The following is a 10,575-nucleotide window of genomic DNA, read 5'->3' as shown; positions in this document are numbered from 1 at the left end:
CCCCCATGAGTAACTAGGACAAGCACAGGAGAGGCAGAAGGTGTTTCTGTTCCAGCTGTTCGGCACTTGCAGGCTTTCCCTTATTTTATACAAGGTAGGCTGTACTGCTTCTCCTGTGTCAGGGACAGACATTAGGGGTGATGGGTGAGATCTTATTCTCCCCAGAGCTGTGGCAAAGCAGCTCACACCAGCCACCCCAGGGCTGCTGTGGCTGTGAGGAGGTAGTGGTTCTTTGCCCATTCAGAGCATCCTGATGCTGTGCTGTGGCTCAGTTAGAGCCACTGCTGATGCAGGAGGGAGTCCAGCTGCCTCTTCTGTTTCTTTGCCTGATCCTGGAGGCATAAATGAGTGGTATCAATCAGAAACAATGCCTGAAAGTCAAGTAGATTTGGTGTTCATCTAAATAGGGGAAATCCTGTGCACTGAGATTTCAGGACCTGGTGGCTGGAGTGCAAAATGCATGGAGAGAAAGCACACTTCTGCAGAACATTTCCTAAGACATCCAAGGACTCTCTGAAACCCACAAAGCCTGCCCTAAAACCACAGCTGCAACAAAAGAGGAAGAGTCCACAGCAGAACTGGGAGCATATTAAACCTTGCAAAATCGGTCTCTCTCTGTGGTGGGGAGCATGTGTGTAATACATACACACATACACACAGAGAGAGCTGTGCTTTTCAGCATCAGGGCTAAAAGTGAAGGCAGGATGTAGGAATGCTGAGCAGGGGTGGTGATTTCAGGCAGGGCTGGATCAAGTGCAGTGGCCTGACTTGACCAGTCTTCCCAGGACCTAGTACAGTGGATTTAAATGATTCTAGGTGGTTTATAAGCCACACAGGTAAATTCAGCAAATATGTAAATGGGAGAGTGAACCATCAGAAAGAGCAGCAAGGATGAGGGTGCAGATGAGAAGAAGTGCAAGTGGTGCAGAGTGCATAGGGCAAAAGGAGTGTAATTTCCAAGTGACCCTAAGGAAGAACATAGGAAAAGAAAGTAAAAATACAATCAATGCGAAGACAGCTAGCTGTCTAACATTCCAGTACCACCTCTGTTCTTGTCCTGACACCACTGAGTGAGGTTGCAGTTGTGTTCCAAGTTGTGCAGGCTCCTATGAAGGCAGTGTTCCAAGCTGACCCAGTGACACTGCCCAAGGTGGCTGCTTTCCTGTGAGTCAGGAGCTCAGGGTTAATTCTGTGATGCAGGACCTTTGCTGGGCAGGTGTGTGTCCTTCCTGAACGTGCCTGCTGCATGTAATCAGCTGCAAGGTTCCATTCTTGGCATGTGACCATGCCCAAGGCCTACACTAACACAGATTCTTGGATTGCCACAGCACTACATGACATAGAAAAATCGTGCTTTAACTAAGCAGGCATAGACTGTAGGGGTGTGAGTTAAGCAGGTGTGGAGCCTGTTCTAAATCTCAGAAGTCTGTAGCTGCTGGGCATAGTGGATTTGTCTCCTGGAGGACTTTAGAAGGCACAGAAGAAGGAAATGCACTGGAGATCCTTGCTGCTATCTCAGTTCTTCTGAGCACAAGGCAGAAAAACAGCTTCTCCATGCTATGTCTGGACTGCAAGGAGACAGGCTCCACTGGGCAAGCCACAGCCCTGATTCCGTGACCACCTCATCCAGAGCAGGGATGTGGTTGGAACTCCCTGACCTCCTTCAGCCCACACACCCAATCTTTCTTCCCAGGAAGTCAGATCAGAGCTGCTGTAACCCTCAAGGTGAAGGTCCAAGGAGTGGCTGAGACCAGGGGTTACAGCAGTGTTGCTGTCTCGGGATTATCCATGTCTTGCCTTCCACTGGAGCAAAATTCACTTTCATATCCCTCAAAGTCAGCTTGCTGTGGAATTAGTGGAGAAAGAGAGTAAAGCAAGAGGATAATGCAGTGGAGGAGCATTTCTTTGCATCCTTCCTGGGTAGAGGCATTGTCCCCTTTCCCATCACTTGCAGGACCAGCTGTGATTTCTCGCAATGCAATGCCAGACACAGCCATCACTCTCTGGGTTCCTTTCCCTTTCATTGTCCCTCTGGAGAACAGGACTCTTGTTAAAAACCCTGCAAGTATCATTGAGAGCCAGCTCTATTATTCCCTAGCCAGTGAAGCAAGACAGGCATACTCTCCCACAACCTAGGGATGCCCCTCTGATCTATTACCAATGGGGCTATCTTTAATGGGATCAGAGCCTGCCCTTTTTCACATCCCACAGGGACAACACCTGCCCACCAGAGAACAAAGAAGAAACCTGTTGTGATGGGAAAAAAGACAGAGTTCTCTCCAGAGAGGCAGCAGAGCTGTTTGATTGAGAGCATCTTTCTCCCAGCCAGCTGGTTTGCTAGCAAAACAACCAACTAAACTTCATCTTTATGCAAGAGAGGAAATCTCTGTGGAGCAAATGTCATGAGTTCCATTTTATTCACCTACATAAACCACAAGAAATCTGGGGAAATCTTTCCAGAAAAAAACTGTAGGAGCAAGAGGGAAAATATTTCTGCCTAAACTAAATATCTAAAAAATATTTTTAAAGGGTAATGGCAGTGCAGTATTTGAAATTCTGCACCCAAGAGATCTATCTAGAAGCTCCATCTCTAGCTTGTCTTCCTCAAGAGACACAACAGTTAGGATTGCTGTACATTCCTCTGTAGCCCCTCTTTGCAGAGGTGCAGCATCCCAGTCAGGCAGGCCCAGTGTGTTTTCTGCACGAATGTCCTCTGGAGTCTGTCCCATGTGTGCACATCTGCCCAGGAGTGCCCTTTATCTGTAGCACTCCAGTCCTGGGGCAAGAAACCAGGACGGGACCAAACAACCCCCATCTCCTTGACAGTGGTGCCAAACTCCAAACCAAACCACACCTTTTTTTTCTGCCTGTTTCTCTAATTGGAGACCAGGCTTCATTGCTGGTGCTTATCCCATAAGCTGCCCAGAGGAAAACTGGCACATGAGCACAGGTCCAGGTTCCAAGGGGGTCAGAAGGAGGTTGTCTGTGACACAGGGGCCTTGGGACAGATGGTTCATTAGCCCAGTCCATAGCTGGAGTGGAAAGACTCAGGCATGCTTGGGTGTGTTCGTGCATCCTAGTTTATTTGGCAGTTTGGTGACTCTTGCAAAAGTGTAATTGTGAGCAAAGTTTTATTCCAGTGGATGCAGCACGTAGCAAGAAGTTCACCTTCAGTTAGAGGGGATCTTAATATGACCTTCCGTGAAAAAAGGGGCATTGTTTTGAGTTTTTAAACAGCTGCTGTGTTCCACCCCACTAATGGTTGCAGTTCAGGAGTGAATAATATAAGCCTTAGATAAACACCCGGTAAAATAATTGGGATCTTTCCTGGCGGGGGGAGCAGGCAAGTTACTCAACAAAAAGAAATTATTATTCTCACTGCGTAGGAAATGAAGTGTTCTCTTTTTCATCATCAAGTGGGCTGTCACACAACATCTCTCCCCGCCCTTCTGGAAGCAGCCCAATGCCACTTGCAATGCTCTCTTGCCATCTTCACTCTCATAGGAAGCCAGAGACTGTTTTAGTTAGGACTCATGTATCTTCTCTGTTTTCCCTTCCGACCTTTGTCTGCTTCTCCATCCCATCCCCAGCCTTCTCAAGAATAACCCTCCCAGCTGCCCTTCTGCTGTTCTGAACGGGAGCAAACGCCATCTCCTTTCTCGAGGCAGCCGTGACACGACGGCCAGAGAAGCCGAAGCTCCCCCGGCCGCTCCCTGCCGCCAGGCTCCGTGCGCGCTCGGTACGCGCTGTGTCTGCGGGGCTGGGCAGGACTGCAAAGCGCAGGGCCTTGGGTCTTGGCCTCCATCGGATGAACAATTTCCCGTTGAAGGTTACTCACTTCCTGTTTTCCGTATTTAGACAATCTGGGCCTATTGGGAGCTTTGATTTTTTGTAAACTTCAGCTGTTTTAAACGTTAAGTCGCGGGAGACTGAGGTAAGGGGAAGGAGGGGGAAAGGCCTGGAGACAAATTAGGGTTATTTAATCCCAGGGCTGTGTTCTCTCTGCAGTGTTCTAGTGACCATTAGAGCATGTGAAAGGAAGGTCAGGGGCTGACAGCATGGGAGATGGCAAGAGGGCTGCTTCACAATGGGCCCGGGCTGGAGGCGCTGCGTGCGGCTCTGCGTGTGCGTGGGGCTCTCTGTGGGGCTGTGTGGTCAGCTCTTGGAATCAGCCAGGGGATGCACTCCGATGACTAATGTCTCCAATGTGTCATCTGTGCCACAAACAGCTGTATGGAGGTGGTAAGAGCAGCGCAGCAGCTCCACAGCAGAGGCAGGGAGGAGTTTCTAACCTAGAGAGTGCTGTGCCCTTTCCCTGTGCCTATCGGTGCACACCACATACTGACATTTGTTAGAACTTGCCCTGAAGTTTGCTAGGCTGGAGCAAGTTAACACTTGTGTGTAGCTGATAGGGCAGGTCAGGTCTTCTTTATGCCTGCTTTGCAAGGGTAAACTGAGGCACAGAGTGCTGTAATTCTGCTTGTTATCAGAAAGTGAGTGTGTGAGGGAATGGGGTGAGTCCTGGCACCAGTCAGGCAGTGGTCTGCCTCCAGAGATGTGCTTTTTCATCAAGAACATATTTCCTGTGCTGCTGGGAGTAATGCTTGGAAAGAAGAAAATAGTGTGCAGTACAGAGTGCCCGTGGGCTCAAAGGTTATGTGAACAATTTTGGTCTGTTCCTTTTTGTTCATCTAGTTCTCTTCTATCTATGATTAACTCTCAACAGGGGGTGGGTTTGCTTCCACATTTTTCAAGGATCCACAAAAAAGAAAACAAAAATAAAAATAAAATAAAATAATGGATGGGCTGAATTAAAGCAGGTGAGGGTAAAATAATCTGTATTTTATAGCAAAATCCAGTAGGGATTGCCTCGACATCACCCTAGCAGTATAACCAGCCACCAGAATGCCAGTGTGGGCAAGTGGGAGTGAAGTAAAGTACAAGAGACAAAAAATGACAACCAAATAGATAACAAAACGTCCCACGTAATGAAATCTGCCATGTACTCTCTGCCTGACACAGAGCAGGTAGGAGCTGAATAAAGAGCCAGAGAAAATTAAAAGCATTGGGGAAGACTTTGGTGAAGCAGGTGTTAGAAGAAACAAGGGTCCATGTTCACCCTCTGGCATTGATAGCCCAGCTCCAAATGATTTACACAGGCTCTTGACCCTCCTGAGCCAGAGTCAACTTTCCCCCAAATAACTCCCTGCAGCCCAGAGTGCAGAACCACAGAGAGGGGAGCATGCAGGATACAGGCAAGTGGCTGTTTTCTGCCTGGTGCTGCTCTGCAGGCTGGGTTAACGTTATACTTCCCTGATTCAGGTTTTTATAGACCAAACAGTAGCAGTTCCCTCCCTCAGTGGTATGCTGAAGCCTTTTCTCTGAAGGAGGGGTTAGTTCACTATTGTCCTCCTACCTGCTGGAAGTTTTCTCTGCTGTGTCTCTCACCCTGCAACCACATTGTGTTCAGATGCGCTTTCAGTGCTCAGAAATGCAACTTAGCTCTTATTGCAAATGCAGGGCAGTTCTGCAGTCTCCCATGAGTTTCCTCTGACAGGGGTCCTAGATCTCCCAGCAGCACCTTGGTGCAATGTGAGCCCTGGCTTTAGGACAAGCTCTGGATCTGGCAGGAACACATCAGACTGAACCTCCAGGGCTGACTGCAAAGCTGGCACCACAGAGAATTGCACCCAAAGCTGTTCAAGCAAATGGTGTCTCTGAATTGGCACCAGCCAGCTGCCCTGGTGCTGAGGTTTGATCTGTTAGACCCAGAGCAGCCTGGTTTGAGCTCATATCACCATGCTTAAAGAGCAGTCACCTTCTCTCACTCAGAAATGTTTACTTGCAAGGACCAGATGGCCCAGGGAATTGGGCTAAACAAAGCATTTTACTTCTAGGTCATGCATTCTAATCCAGTCCAGGTTGGAGATAAATGAACATACTCACCTGATAGCCACTTTTGGCTTCATTTTTGTTTTTCAGGCTAATTTCCAAGGGGAGATGCCTCACCACAAAATGTCCCTCTCTGCCCTGTCACAGTTGGTCCTGATTTGACTGTCTCTGTGGAGAAGCCAAGGATCAAATGCTCCGTGGCGCCAGACTGTTTTCTTTTGCAGCCTGCAGGTAAGGGGAAGTTGTCCTATTTCTGGCTGTGTCACGCCTGCCCTGCGGATGGGCAGGAGCTCAGTTTGTAAATCTGCTGCCCCAACCCCCTCCACCAACGTGAAATTAATTTTTTTAAAAATGGGAAAATGCTTAATTGCGGTTGACATATAGGCACTCTCTGCTATGAACTTTACATGCAATCACAGATAACAGCATCAAAATTAATGCCTGCTTCCCACTTGTCCTTCTATAAGCAATAAATGTTTGGCAAGTCAGTAAATAACAAAATTCTCATGTGGCCATCTACAGGTCACCAGGATACTTAAGAAGTTTGCGTTAATTATACCGTGTTTGCCATCAAAGAGGGGATATTAACCCTTTCGAGCTGCTGCAGGAAAGCAATGGAGCCATTTGAAAATAAGTAAATAAAATTTTGTCACTAAAAGTGCAAGCTTTGCAAAATAATAATAAAAAGAGGGATGTTTGAAGCAAAAACCTCAGTAGACATCATGGAAAATACAGTACCTTTTCAGCTTCCCTTTTATTTATTTTGTATTTTGACATCAAACACTCCCTGTAACCTAATCTTCTTGGCTTTTGATGTGGCCGTGGAGACATGACAATTAAGCACCGCTTAAAACAATAATCCCAACAACAGGAACCAAAGGCAAGTAATGTCAGGGTTCCCCCCTCACAAAAATCCTGTCCCCCAGTGTTTGGTGGTAGTGAAAGGACTATAAATCCCAATTTGTTGCCTTGATATCTGCTCGGTGCTTACACTTTACGTTGAACTTTACACACTTGCTCCATTTCCATTCCCTGCTGTTTGTTTTTCTTCTGCTATGCGAAATGTCTGGAGACAAACACAATACACACATTGCAGAGAGATGGTTTGATCTTTCACAGATTAGTGCCACCTGACAAACATGGGATTATTTATTATCTGCGTTGCAGGAACTGCTGAAGCCCCCGCTCAGAGAAGCACGCTCCTCCGGGCGCTGGGGGATGCACCACCCCTCCTGACAGCCTGATGGATTATGGCCCCAGTTCTGTCAGTGGATCCAACCAAACCAGCAAAGAGGCAGAGAGGCAGCCCCCAGGTAAGCCACCATCACAACCTGAATGGGATGTGTGCTGTGCAACCAAGGCAAACAGCTTGATTATTCCAAATTTTAAAGAGGTATTGCTAGTTCTCATTTCTCAGCTATTTGAAGATGGAGGGAGAGAGGCTGAGTTTATTTAAACCTGCTTGAAAAAGAACATGTTTCTTTTTAAATGAAGCTTGCACAGTATGCTATAAACTGCCTCTTTTTTTTTTCTTTCTTTCTTTTTTTTTTTAATGGGTGTTTGCACTAAGCCTTGCTGAACAAGTTAGAGAGATGATTAACTCGTCTGAAATGATGCAGGAAGGCCTTGTCCCAGTTGTGTGTTCTTCCTTCAGCACATGGAGAGCTGCTGCAGCTCCGTGGTATTCACCAGCAGGGCTTGCAACCAGGGCTGGGCAGGAGGCTGCAAGGGGAAAGACAAGCACTGCTAGAAAGGGCTGGAATTCACACACACACACACACACACACACTGAAAAAGGAACCCAGGTCATTTTTTTCTTTAATGAATAAAGAGTTATCCCCAAGCTGATTACCACAGGGGTTCAAAGGAGAAAACCCAAAATTCACTAACAGTTTTCTTGAAAATATTGTTGCAGCAGCGATGCCCACCCCTACACATGGCAGGGTGACTTTGCAAGACTTGGCTTCACTTTGTAGGGCCCCAAGGGGTTCCTTGTGTGGGTCAAACTCGACTGTGTGATGGAAGCAGCTGCAAAGTTTTGGTGTCATGGAAGATCTGTTTGGTAAGCACTTTTCTCCATCCTCACATGCCAGTCCATGTGCACACCTCCCTGCGCTCAGGGCTGCAGTCCTGTTCCCAGGGCAGCACTGAGCAGCTCCAGGCTGGCCATCCCCCCTTGCTCCCTTCCCAACACTGATAATGACAAATAGCAAGAAACAGGTTTCCAGGTGGAGAGCGCTCCTTTGGAGAACTTTCCGCAGCTGGCCTCTTTTCTATGTTTACAGTGCTTTTATAATGTGTTTTTACTGTAAAAGTATTTCTCCAAACACTTTAATAAAACACAAAAAAAAAAAATATTCAAGGGAAACCACAGTTCATCATCTCCAATGTGGCTGCTCCCTCAAAATTTAAACTAGCTTAGAAACTTGGGCACACTTAACTGCTTGACCTGTCACTCCAAAACAACACTGGAGAATGAGCTTTTGTACCTGTGCTTCCAATACTAAATCATTCTTTAACTACCCTCTTTTGTCCTACCCTGGTAGGGTTTCAAAATATCATAGCCTGCTCTGCATAAAGTATAAGCTAATAATTCCACCAGCAACAATGACGATAATATTTCCTCTCTCCCTACTAAAAGCAGCTTTTATGACATGAAACAGGGCACAGGTAATTTCACAAAAAAGGTATTTATTATTCTTAGCAATATTCACCTTGAAGGAATATGAGGAAAGCATACACTTTTTACAGACAAATATAAACATGTTGTACATAATTAACAATAATTTAGTTCACTAATCCAAAAATAAGCAAAATAAAAATTAAAATAAAAACAGAAAATACTGAAGAATTCTTTATGCTGATACAAGTACAAAATAATTTAAATCTCAACTGCTGTTGTCTATGCTGCAGTGACTGACAATATATTGCACTTTGTCAACTGTATCAGTAATCCCTGTCTTTCACCCACACCCCTTCCCCTCTGCCCAAATCCTACAGAAATTTGAGTTGGGTACAAATAGTGTACAACTGTACCATTGTAAAAGGCAAAAAGTATAAAGGACCTAATTTTTTTCCGCAGTAGATTAAAAATTCTTATGATTTCTCCCAACCAATTTAGTTTCCCATTTATTTCCACTTCTTTACAAAGTGCACCTATATGCCTACACAGACCAAAAAAAAAGAGAAAAGCAGGATTTTCATGGCTGCTTGGTTCTTAATTATAAAATACTACATTTTAGTAGGCTTAAAAATTACAGGCTTAAAAAAATTTACATACATCTTTTTTTGTTTCATTCTGTTTTTTTCTTTAAAGCAGGACTTTTGCAGTAAAGATACAATTTTTTTTTTGATCAAGCAGGCTTGATCAAAAAAAAAAAAAAAAAAAAAAAGAAAAACCCAACAACAAAATAGTTAAAATTTAAAAAAATAAAATAAAAAGCTTTTCACAGAGTTAAGCTTACGTGGTTTACATTATCGAACCCCTCTGTTCATTGGGGCATTTTCATCAGAAGTATACCTAAATATGTACACCGTATGTTATACTGGAGCTTGTGTTCACGAGAGGCATCAGATCATAACAATCAATAGAATACACTTCACATTGGCAATAGCTTTGTTTTCGGTCATTTACGTACAATATGGTTTCATAATGGGAGATTTAATTTTTTTTTTTTTTTGTTCTTTTCTTGTTTTCATATAAAATCCGCTACGGAAAACAGACGTTCCCCTTAGAACGATGCTTTCCCTCAGCTGTCTCTGTGTCTGGGATTTGATGGATATGTGAAGCTCAAACTGATTGTTTCTCTTTTTCCCCTCTCCAGTGATCTCAGCCTAATTTCTGCCCTTCCTCCCGGTGGACTCCACCGGGGTGGGTGCCTGAGACAGCAGGCGCTGGCTGCATGTGGATGTGGTGGCCACACTGCCCAAAGTTTACCCAAGCAGCTAATCTGCATTTTTAAGCGACAGCTGCCAACATGACAGAACAAAATGCTTCAACCTCCAAAGTCTGCGAGCAGGATGGTTTTTGTGCCCCATTATGGTTTTGGCTGTGCTAGAACTTCACCAGGCATTTACCAAAATCGTGTTGCAGCTATCACCCCTTGCTAGTGCAGGATTGCCTTCCCCGGAGTTTTCTCCCAACAGTCTGTCTGACCTAGGTTGTCTGATTTGAGGAACAATAGGGTAGTTGGGAGAGGAGCTCTTTTTTTAAATTAATCTTTCATGTTAGGGAGAAGAATGAAGGAATTGTGTCAAAATAATCACCATCTTGGGTATATTAAAATCCCGTCTTACAGCTACATTTTTGCTTTGTTCCTCGCCCTTGCAATCTTTTCCCCCTTCCTGGTAACTTTGGTATGGAAGATAGATGGAGCTAATCCAAGAGGGCTGTTGAGTACATTTCCCCTCTCCTTGTTTTGAAGGCAGCTTTTCTTACAGGGTAGCCATAGCAAATGACAGCACAAAAACATGCAATCAGAGGGGTTGAGGCTTTTTGTGGAAAACAAAATAAATATGACTTTGTGTCTGATTTTAAAATTTATGATTTAATAAAGATGCCTTTTTCTTTCTCTTGGTTTTGTTTTTGTTTTTTTTTTTTACTTTTCTTTTTTTGGCTTTTTTTCTTCTTTTTCCCCCTATCCCAAACAAAGTCCGCAATAGAAATCCAGCATGTCTGGCTTC

The 10,575-nt window shown here is 45.0% G+C and overlaps 1 long non-coding RNA gene across 2 annotated transcripts; it reads left to right on the top strand.

The window, feature by feature from the left end:
* The first annotated feature begins 3,463 nt into the window (after positions 1–3,463).
* On the top strand, positions 3,464–10,463 carry LOC132332329 (uncharacterized). Of its 2 annotated transcripts, none has more exons than XR_009487880.1 (5): positions 3,464–3,829; positions 5,983–6,123; positions 7,060–7,205; positions 7,808–7,954; positions 9,717–10,463. It is a non-coding gene; the product is annotated as an uncharacterized LOC132332329 (long non-coding RNA). The 2 variants fall into 2 exon arrangements; XR_009487879.1 differs by having other exon boundaries at positions 3,464–3,934.
* Positions 10,464–10,575: the final 112 nt, after the last annotated feature.

The sequence above is a fragment of the Haemorhous mexicanus genome, chromosome 11 (assembly GCF_027477595.1).
Source record: "Haemorhous mexicanus isolate bHaeMex1 chromosome 11, bHaeMex1.pri, whole genome shotgun sequence".
Taxonomy (NCBI): domain Eukaryota; kingdom Metazoa; phylum Chordata; class Aves; order Passeriformes; family Fringillidae; genus Haemorhous; species Haemorhous mexicanus.
The sequence above is the reverse complement of the archived record's forward strand: the minus strand, read 5'-3'. Positions and strand labels throughout refer to the sequence as shown.